This window comes from Gossypium raimondii, chromosome 4 (assembly GCF_025698545.1).
Source record: "Gossypium raimondii isolate GPD5lz chromosome 4, ASM2569854v1, whole genome shotgun sequence".
NCBI lineage: Eukaryota > Viridiplantae > Streptophyta > Magnoliopsida > Malvales > Malvaceae > Gossypium > Gossypium raimondii.
The window spans coordinates 25,377,302-25,387,008 of NC_068568.1; the positions used below are offsets into that span (position 1 = coordinate 25,377,302).

General features: G+C 34.7%; 1 pseudogene; it reads right to left on the bottom strand.

Moving 5' to 3' along the window:
• Positions 1-1,504: 1,504 nt before the first annotated feature.
• Positions 1,505-3,818, bottom strand: LOC105767219 (60S ribosomal protein L15-1-like; annotated as a pseudogene).
• Positions 3,819-9,707: the final 5,889 nt, after the last annotated feature.

Sequence of the window (9,707 nt, forward strand, 5' to 3'; positions counted from 1 at the left end):
CTTCCATGGTCTTACTGCATAGTGAAAATTCACATATTAATAATTAACATGAAAATAATATAAATTATGCACAAAAATCATGTAATAAAGCATAATTTCACATACTTTATAAATTCATGTCCAATATTAATATTTAAGTAAAATTCACTTAATTAAATAACAATTACTTAATATTAACATATTTATTAAGTCAAAAGGTGGTAAAAATATATAGAAAAATCCTATATAATTTCAAGTTTACAATTTTCAAGTGCACATTGTCAAGGAGTTAATACTTGAAGAGCCGGTTGAATAAACTTTTAGCTTGTCGAGCTAACAACGTTAAACAAAAGCACTTTTTGGAAGGCAACCCATACTTATTTTAATTTATTTAATTTTGAATTTTAGCTTAATTTAGGTTGAAAATAAAATAAATAATAACAAGATTATTATTTAATCCACTTTAATGTGTAATTTTCCAGGAACGTTGGTGGAGGTTGTAATTTTTTCTTCTCGAAGAATGGATTTCAATAAAACCCAAAACCAACCCAAATAAACCCACACTTAGTGCTGCCATCTTTCTTCAAATAAATAAACCCAAAACCAACCCAAATAAAACCAAACCTAAAACCAACCCAAATAAAAAAAAACCCAAATCCAATTCAGCCCAAATTAACTTAAAAAAAGCACAAGCAATGTCCCAAATCAAAAAAAAAAAAACCCCAGCCCCACGAAACCCACCCTAACCTTTCCCTTTCTTTCTTTCTTTTTTTTTTCTTTTTCCCATTTTTATCTTTTTTCTTCTTCCCCAAATATCTTTAAACAAAACCATTCCCTTTCGACGTGCATCGCCACTGCCGATCGCCGCCATCGCCATCGCTAGAGGTGTTCATGGGCCGAGCCGAGTTTGATGCGAGTTCTGGCTAGGTGGCCGGGCCGGGCTGGGCCCAAATAAAAATTTCAGCCCAATAAAAATTTTAGCCCGCTTCCTAGGCCCGAGCCCGGCCCAGCCCAAAATATGGGCCTGAGATTTTTTCCAGGCCCAGCTCAGAGAAAAATACGAAGCCCAAGCCCGGCCCGGCCCCGCCCCTTTTTTTTCTTAAAACTAATTATGTTATCTATAAAAATTATGTTAGAATTGATGTAGTATTACACTCTAAGTTTTGATTCTTAATAAATAATGAACCTGTTGTCCACCATTTACTATTGTTTTTTTAACAACTTCATAGAAAATAAAAGCAAATCGCAAAGAGGAAGCAGCAAAAGAAAGAAAGAAATTAACCTAGAAGTACTTCAAGACAAATTAGAGCTTTTGAGCAGAAGAAGAAGCAAGCAAATTCATCCAAAATTGCATTAACTCAAATTGATTTAATAAAAGCCATAAAAGGGATGAAAACAATATTGCAAACAAGATTTGCAGAAATCAAGCATGGTCGCCAGCTCCAAAACTCAATATCAAATTCAAAAGGTGATCAAAAACGGTCATAAGGTGAACTAGTCCAAATCCTAGTACTTGCACATATCATGATGTCAAGAACTTTACTTGAATTATTTTGAAAAACTCAAACAGAAATAAACTTGCAAAAATTTCAGACTCAGTAAAAGGAATTCCAAAATCCCACAAAGATAGAAGCAATTAATACATCTGAAAGTAACCTACTAAACTCAACGGTAACGACGAAGGGAAAGGGTGTTGTTTCTCTTCCAAGTAGCCCTTCGAGACGGCCGATTCTTGTGGTGCAAGTGACCCTTTCCATGCAGACCCCTGTTTTTCTTACCTGCAGATGTGAGTCCTCAAAGTTCCCTGTGCTTGTGAACGGGATTGCAGATCCAGTTAATTCTCAAGTCGTTGCGGATTCCATTGTGTGCAACATCAACAAGGATAACCTCAAAGTACTTGTAAGTAGAATCCTACAAAGATCAGATCATGCACAAAGCAATGAGGGCAATGGAATCATCCAGTAAATGGAGAAATCAGAACATTTAGAAACTATTACAAACCTCGTTGATCCAGTATGAGTTAACAACTCTGAGACCTCCTAATTGTCGACCAGCTCGCTCCTCTGCAACAGACCGCTTGTTGCGCTGGAACTTCAATTGGGTAACACCCTGGTTTGTGGGCTTACCATAGACAATACCTTTGGGAACAGGCCTCTTTCGACCACCCCTTCTAACTCGAACATGATAAACTACATAACCCTATAAAAATACACATTTACTTTATTTGGGAAAATTTAAGTCAAATTATGTACAGAGAGCCTTACTATTCCCTTATACCATTTAGCTCAAAGCATTCATATCTAACACCCATGTCCGACACTAGACAAGCGCTTAGGGATACCATACTCTAAACATCTTCCAAATACATGAATAAGATTAGACAAACTAAAATACCCAAACCTTTGGCCCAAAATCAAGTATTAAGGTATAGCAAATGGCATTTGCAAACAATTAATTTTTTAATTTAAAGAACATAAGTTGATTAAATTTTGAGAGAAAGCCCTAAGCAAATCAAGATCCAGAGCTATGTTTTTTAGAATGAAACGGAATTTGACATTACCTGCTTAGCCTTGTAACCCAAGCGCCGAGCCTTATCAGGACGAGTAGGGTGGTTGACCCTAACAATGGCTGGATGCTGACGGTATTCCCAGCACCTTACCCTCTGTTAAAACCTCATCACATCCGATTGCTTCTTCCTCCATAGCTCCGACACGTACTTGTAAGCCCCTACATTCAATCATCCCACATAAATCACCAGAACAATTAAAATAATTAAGGCTTTTTTTTACGTAAAGAAATCACTATACACTTCAATGGTCCTGTTTTTAAGCCATAAAAGTCCATATATTTTATGAATCTGCAAAATACTTTCTTTAAAAATCTGAGGAAAAAAACCTATTAAAACGAGCTCAAACAAACATAATAACCAAAGAAAAAATAAAAAATCTCACATGATACTTAACTTATTTGAAACACGTTAAGAATAAAATTGGGATCAACCCCTTAATAGAAATGTGACAAAAAATTAAGAGAAACATAGAAGAAAATGATTCATAGAAAAGGAAAGAAACAATATGTAACTATAAACAGTAAACAGAGAAATAAATTGAGCTGTAGGAGGGGAAACGGGAAATGGGTGGAGCCGTGGAGGACCGGAGGTGGATCGATGGAGGACTGGAGGTGGATTGGTGCCGGAGGTGAAGGTTGAGAAAAAAATGGAGGAGGGCAGTCGGGCACTAGGGATTTGTGGAAGAGGGGAAACGGGGAAATGGGGGAAATGGCCTGGGGAAGAAAAAGAAATGTTTTAAAAAAATAAAAATATATATATTATATTCGGGCCGAGCCCAGCCAAAAAAAATTTGCCCGAGGCCCGGCCCATTTTCTAAACAGACCTCTTTTTTTGCCCAAGCCCATATTTTGGGCCTATATTTTTACCCGAACCCTCCCATATTTCGGGCGGGACGTCGGGCCGAGCCGAGCCCCTCGGCCCATGATCACCTCTAGCCATCGCCAAATGTCAATTAATCTTCTTTCTTCTTTTCTCGCACCACCGCACCAAGCCAACACCAAACGGTGCCGATTCATGAACACCATCGCTCGTTTCTTTTCTCTCCATCGTCGTTTACCTTTCATTTTCTCCATCATAAATACCGCACCTTTGTACCCCACTAAATCGCTACCTTCTTATCACCAAACACCCTCGATTCTTCAAACATAAACTCTGAAAATAGACACCGACCTTCCAAAAACCAAACCCCCACTCCTTTCCTCCATAAACGCCCACCAACATGACCCATATCGCCACTATCCAAAAGCTGTGAGCCACCACCGGCCGTCATTGCCCGCTGTCATGAGTAGACTATAAGGACATTGTCATTTGTTCCTCTAAACCAAATAGTAACCATGGTTCACACTAAGAACCAAGCGGCCAACGGATTCCTGGTTTCTCTTAATCACGATCGAAACTGATTTTTGGTGTCTCTAATCATCGATTTAGATAATAAAGACTCGGAACCATCTCCACCCCCTACAAGGCAAACTGCCACACCTATTAGGAATCGTCACTGATGAAGCCCAACTCTGATCAAGATCAAACGCTCTCACAATAGTCCTGCTACTTCCGAAAGGTTGATTCCTAACTTACAACATATTTTTCCTTTACTACCGTACTATACAGGTTCCTCAAACGTGGCCGGAACTTCTAACGACCATGGCGAATGTCCATCGAATAGAAACGAGCACATTACTGAGCGTCGAACACAATCATCCACCACTTGAACACATCAACCACCACTTGATGAACCAATAACACCTCCACATAGCAGTAGTAAAGCTACAGAATATTCGAGTAACCCACCTAGCTCGCCTGAAGAAAATGTTCGACCACCCTGGGACAGTCAACGTAATAGGCGAGGCCGTACCTACACTATACCGACAGAAGCACAACTTCAAGGGTCCCTAAACATTGCAACTAGAGAGCACTGTGCAAGATTCAACGACATTCGACAACGTCCACTCCAAGTCTATAAGAAAATTTCTCTTTACACCCTTGATATGCTTAATATACATGATGTTGTATTAAACTATTTCGATGTTATTGGGTGGAAATCATTTACAAATATTTCATGTGTGGCATATTATAACAAGTCTATGAGTTCTATGCAACGTTTAGCTTCAATATTAATGCATTTCGAACTGTTGAAACTCGAGATGTTGTCTGTTTTCAATTACTTGGTAATGATTTTAAGATTTCGATTTCAGATTTTAACATCGCCATGGGTTTCATTGACCCTGACAATGTTCAAACTAATTCATACTATATTGCATTATTGGATATATCAAGCAAATTCGATGCTAATGTTGCTTATTCTAGTTTAACTCAATCTAGGAATCATTTTTATAATCCCAAGACCTTTAAGGACTTGTTAGTGCATGAACCAGTTTTAAGATATATTCATCGGTGTTTAGCTTTTAGCTATTTAGGTCGAAATGATTTATCTATTTTAACCAAAACATAATTATTTTTCATGTAGTGTATGCATTCTGGATATAAGGTTAATTTAGGATATTGGTTTGCACGAAATTTTCATGATGTTTTACGCTCTAATCGACCACTCATACTTGGCCCATATATTACAAATTTAATCTCCCAAATTTTTCCCTTTGAAGTCGATTTTTCCTCCTTTACATGTGCATATAATATGGATCATCTAGATGAGTATTGTTTGGATTCTATGGGTTTGCTTGTCGACACCACTACTGTGTATTGTTTTGTTCCTCTAGGTATACGAACTGCTCACAGTAATAGGGTCTTTCTCCAATGTCACAATTTCGCTACTAGGAAGCTAAATGAGCAACCTCCTTCATTTGTAGAGGAACATTTAAGCCGCATCGAAGCTCGTCTTGAAACAATGGAAACCCAAGTCTTGCACAGTAGTTACTTCCCACACCGACAACCACGTTAGATATACATGGGGAGTATAGTTGGCCCTTCTCTCTACTGTACTTTAATTCTTATACAATATGCTTGAGGACAAGTATAGGTTAAGTAGGGGGTGTTGGATTAGTAAATATGCATGATTGTTTCTCTTTAGCTGTCTGATTGTTTGTTTCTCTTTAGCTGCCTGATTGTTTCTCTTTCACATGTGCTAATTCTTATGTTAGGATTATTCGTTAATTTGTTTGACATTGAGCCTCTAATTCCAATGCTTAATCAATTTAGATAGTTGGGTGGTTCTTGAATTAAAGTGTTAATTATCTAGTTTAATCGATGTGTGTGTTATAAAGTTGAAATATTGTAATTAGATTGTTTCATGAAAATTGATTGTTTATAAATTTTTTTGGTAAGTATATCATTCTTAGTTGTTTAATTTTAAATGTATTTGATAATGAAAAAAAATAATTAAAAATAATAATAATCAATTCTACTCCGTTGATGGCTTAAGTTATGAGTGAAGATTTTGAGAATGTGACCAAATTTAGTAACCTGGATGAGGTGTTTGGGTTGTCATCTCATTTCGCGTAAAAAGGTTCGAGTACGAACTGAAAACTTGCAAACACTCCGCTAATCGAGCTACCATGAGTAGGGAAAAATAGTCTATTTAGAGACATGTCAAATTGAGTAACCGGGGTAAGGCACTTAGGTTGTCATTTCACATCGCATAAAAAGGTTTGACTATGTCCCAAATTTACTACACAATTAATTGAGAATAAATACCTTGCAGATTTTGGTTCAATCTAAATTTAGTGAAATGATTGAATTTACATGTTTAAATTTTATGGACACTTGTTAATTAAACTGAGTATTTAAACACTTATTCATTTTTCACCTAAATTGTTTACATTGATCATGGTTGCGGAAGAGAGACTTGATTTCTAATAAATTATTGGATAATTTCTAATGTAGGAAAATATAAAATGCTTGAGGATAATCATAGGCTAAGTAGGGGGATTTGATAGCATATTTATTTTTCATGTTTTACGATTTCAAATCAATTAATTCTTGAATTAATTCCTGCTAATTTGGTGATTTTATGTTTAAATTTTGTCAGAAATGCAATTCAGATGTTTTAAATAAATAAAAAAAAGCAGAAAAGGACTAAATTAGAGCACAAGCAATAAAAGAGGGGTCAAATCGGAAATTTTGAGACATTTAAGGGCTGATTAGATTTTTGAATTTGTAAAAGCCATATTTAGAAAAAAAAAATCTTATATGAATTTGATTTCATGTAATTGGTTGTTAAGTGAGTTAGGCTAATTTTAGTATAAGATATGTATATAAATAAGGTGTGTGATGGCCTTTGAAAAACACACTTGAATACACTAGAAATTGAATGAAATTATTTTTATTCCTTTCTATTTCATGCTTCAGTAGCATACTACCATTTTATTTCATTTTCCCTATTTCTTTACAAATTTGTTCAATTGCTTCCTAAGTCCATTCCCTTTCCACCTTCTATCATTTCCACTAAATCCATCTACATACACCAATTAGCATGATTAATCACATGCTTCACTAAACTTCTACTTAGTTTTAGGTTGGTGTTCTTTCCGATCAAGAATCATGAGAAAATGAATCCTCACTAAAAATTTTCATAACGATATTCACCATCTCTCCTGAATATTGGATAGTACAAATTTGTCCCTTAACATTATTTCAATTTCAACACAAAGTGCACATTGGGTTGGAGTCGTTTTGGAGTACAGTTGGGAAGTTGAGTCGGTCATGCTGTATTCTACTTTCCGTGAACAAATTGACGTACCTTGATGGGGTCGTACTAGTGGGATTTTCATCAAGGGAGATAGTGATCAAATTTAAACAACCCACGCAGTTGAGGCCATTGATTCGAGTTGGATTCTTCAAAACATAAGGTTGCCGGGGTCTTGAATTGTTAATGCAAGTATCACGGTTAGACAATTGGTAAGGGTTGGTTTGCAAGTCGTTCCGGAATCAACTACGAAAGGAAGAATTGGCGGTTGGGACGTTCTTGGTCGCTATAACCAACTTATGGTTTGGAAGAGAAAACTCATTTTCAAGAATCGATTCAGTACTGGAATTCACCAATTCTAAGGCTAAGACTTTATATTATTGCTTACGAAATTCGATTCCATTTTCTTTTTTTTTTATTTTCGATTAATATAATTGTTTATTGCTGCTATTTCATTTTATTTAGTTTCTAAACATTTTCATCTCCCCTTATTTATTTTATTTTTTTTAGCAAGTTCGTCACGAGTCGTGGGCACGGCTATTGCCGCGACAATAATTATGTTCACAAGAAAGGTGAAATTAGATAATCAACCACTATTGATTCGACCATACTGCTCTATACTGCTATTTAGTATTATTTTGTCATAGAAATTTATATTTGGTGGTTTCGATGCCGATCAATTATATAAACCCAATAGACTTGATGGATAATCAATCTTGTTCTTATTTCTTGCTGTTAGTAGTTCAATAACATTGGAGAATCCAAAACTACACTTGAGGTCAAGATCGAGGAACAAGGAAAATGTAAATACTTTAAGAGTTTTCTTTTGACAAAATAAAAAAGAAAGGAATATTTAAGGATGTGAAAGACAAAACGAGATAGAAAGAAATAAGCATAGGAAAGTCTTAAAAAGTAGGCTCAACCTAACCAAAAGTGATGAGGTTCTATTTCAGATGGATTTAGCTAGTAGCAGTAGTGTGTCCCCAGAGGAGATTCTAGAGGGGTCAAAGACCTATATATTTCCATGTGTTCCTATGTTTTTCGCCAAGGGAGGGGTCCTAACCTTAGTTGAGCCTTGGAGAATGGGACAGTCTTAGACATTACTGTTGTTGCTGCAAAGTTTTTAAGCTCTCTTTTTTTGTCCTTTAGGATGGGAAAAATACTATCCTCCTTTGCCATTTCATGAAAATGCTATTTCATTCTTTGTTGTTGCGACCAAGAACATCCCAACAGTGATAACATTGGTTCAAAATGTTATTTCATTCTTGTTGTTGCGAAATGGTCAGCTCCTTTATTTGGTTGTTGCCATTGGAGATGCATCCTTTTTTCCCCATCTCCAAGCACTATTGAAGCGTTAGAAGACTTTAAGCTAGGATCAATAGTGCATTTGGCAAGAAGCGGGTGGTTACTACTCGTAGATCCTTCAGCTAGGAGTCGGTGTTTTGGTTCTTTGGGTCGATGGATCCGACTATGGTCTTCGGCCTATTTTTGTTTTTGAATGGCCCGTTCTGCCTTTTTGTTTTGTTTACCCACATGTAATGTTGTTGGTCTTTGACCCCTTGTTATGAAATGAATCTCTTTTGCATTTCATATGATAGATACGATTTCTAGAGACAAACAACATATTTTTAATTTGATTACTTTTCTTTTTAACTTGTGATTCCGAATGAGTTGATCACCGTCTTCAACGAAAAAGATATCTACAATTCTACGAAATATATTCAAATCCCTTGATAACAGTATCCATTTTTTCTCTTAGGCTTTGAAAATATATAATAACTTCCTTGAAATTTGATGAAAAATACACTAATCTCTTAAATTTTAATTATTAAATGAACTTTATTTATTAATTCATTATTATTTTATTTATTTATTTCTATCTTTAATATTGTTATGCAATGATTTTCAATTGAAATTAATAAAGATATAATTAGTTATCAAATTATTTAAATTAAATTATAAATTACCTTATATTCTAATACAAACATATGTTGAACAGATTCATCATAAATGATATTTACGTTTCTTTTTGTCCTCTCTTTCATTTTTTTTCTTTAATAAATTTTTTAACAGTTTATTTTGATTCAATAGTATATATTAATTTTGATATGAATTTATTTTTACTTGATTTCTTGACTTTTATATTTTGATCAACTTTTTCATTGAATCCTTCTAAATAATAATTAATAATTAATTTTAAATAAAATAGTTAACTCATCTCAAAGTTAATACATAAATATATATATATATATGTATAATTTTAAAATACTTTATTTTACTTGAAGTTGAAGCTTTCCATTAGTCTAATCAAGTCGAGATGTGACCTAACTCAACTCGATGGCTCATTTCACTATTAATTTTATATATTATTAAATTTAAATATATTTAAATTATTGAATTTGAATATGTCAAATCCATTTGAAATGTCCAAAACCATGTTAGGTGATGTGTATCACTCGAATTATGAAGTCTGCTTAAAATTATATATAATTTAAATATTCATTTACTTTTATAGCACTA